Source organism: Cariama cristata, unplaced genomic scaffold, assembly GCF_000690535.1.
Source record: "Cariama cristata isolate BGI_N322 unplaced genomic scaffold, ASM69053v1 scaffold25185, whole genome shotgun sequence".
NCBI lineage: Eukaryota > Metazoa > Chordata > Aves > Cariamiformes > Cariamidae > Cariama > Cariama cristata.
Window position 1 is genome coordinate 1 of NW_009618512.1, and position 289 is coordinate 289.

Here is a 289-nt window from a genome sequence, read left to right on the forward strand (position 1 = left end):
GCCATCCGGTGAAAATCTGCATCCCCGGTTATGCAACGCTGCTGATTTATTCATGTCTGAACCGGGCGCTGGCCTAGAAATTAGCCTTGGCGATGCTGGGGAGGGGCAGGGCTGGGAAGATGCTGGAGGGCTGAGCCCCAGGGGAGGCCGCGGGAGCAAGGCTGGGCTCGTAGGGCACCCAGGGAACGGTGCACGGGTGCTCACCCCACAGCCGGTGATGCCAGACGGGGCACAGGGCGCTGCCATCCTACACACGGGCAACAGGGCTGCACACCAGCCCAAGACCCCA